Source organism: Colobus angolensis, unplaced genomic scaffold, assembly GCF_000951035.1.
Source record: "Colobus angolensis palliatus isolate OR3802 unplaced genomic scaffold, Cang.pa_1.0 Scaffold18, whole genome shotgun sequence".
Lineage (NCBI taxonomy): Eukaryota > Metazoa > Chordata > Mammalia > Primates > Cercopithecidae > Colobus > Colobus angolensis.
The window spans coordinates 1,219,148-1,220,655 of NW_012114932.1; positions in this window are offsets into that span (position 1 = coordinate 1,219,148).

The following is a 1,508-nucleotide window of genomic DNA, read 5'->3' on the forward strand; positions in this document are numbered from 1 at the left end:
AGGGTTTCACCATGTTGGCCAGGCTGGTCTCGAACTCCTGACCTCAAGTGATCTGCCTGCCTCAGCCTCCCAAAGTGCTAGGATTACAGGTGTGAACCACCGTGCTCAACCAAGACTTCTAGTACTATGTTGAACAGGAGTGGTCAAAGTGGGCATCTTCATCTAGGTCCATATTGTAAAGGAAAAGCTTTTAACTTTTCCCTATTCAGTATGATGTCAGCTATGGGTTTGTCATATACGGACTTTATTGTGCTGAAGTACGTTCCTTCCATTAATATATCTAACACGTTTAGAGTTTTTATTATGAAGGGAGATTGAACATTACTGAATGCTACCAGTAAAGACCACAGGAGAAACAATTCATAATATTAGTCTGGCAAAAGCACAGGCCAGAAATGTTTAACAAAAAAGGATTACATTAAACTAAATTCTGCACAGTAAAGAAAACAACAGAGTGAAGAGACAATCTACAGAATGGGAGAAAATATTTGCAAACTATGCATCTGACAAGGGATGTTAATATCCAGAATATGAAGAACTCAACTCAACAGCAAAAAAAAAAAATCCAATTAAAAATAAACAAAAGATTTCTCAAAAGAAGACATGCATGTGACAAACAGGTATATGAAAAAATGCTCAACATCATTAATCATCAGAGAAATGTAAATCAAAACCACAATGAGTTATCACCTCACCCAGTTAGGATGGCAATTATCAAAAAGACAAAAAAAAATGCTGATGAGAATGTGAAGAGAAAGGATACTCTCATACACTGCTGGTGGAAACGTAAATCAGTACAGCCATTCAGGACAATGGTATGGAGGCCCTTCCAAAACTTAAAAAATACAAATAACATATGATTCTACAATCCTACTACTGCATATATATCCAAAGGAAATTAAATCAGTATATCAGAGATATCTGCACTCCCATGTTTATTGTAGCACTATTCACAATAGCCCAGATATGGAATCAACTTAAGTGTCCATTAATGGATGAATGAATTTTTTAATGTGGCATATATATATATATATACACACACACAACAGAATACTATTCAGCCATAAAAACAGAATGAAATCCTGTCACTTGCAACAAGATGGATGAAACTAGAAGACATTAAGTGAAATAAGCCCAGCACAGAAGGACAAATACCGTACTATTTCACTCATATAGAGTTTTAAAAAGTTGATCCCACAGACATATACAGTAGAACAGTGGTTACCAGAGGCAGGGGCAGGGGCAGGGGCTGGGGGTGGTTAAGGTATGGGGAATGGTTAGAGGTTTGGTCAAACCAAGTTGCAGTTAGATAGGAGGAATACATTCTGGTGTTCTATATCATAGCAAGGTGACTACAGTTAACAATAATGTATTGTATATTTCAAAATAGCTAGAAAAGAGGATTCTGAATGTTCTCACCAGGAAGAAATCACAAGTGCTTGAAGTGATGGAAAACCTAACAGCCCTGATTTGATCATTACACAATGTGTACATGTATCAAAATATCA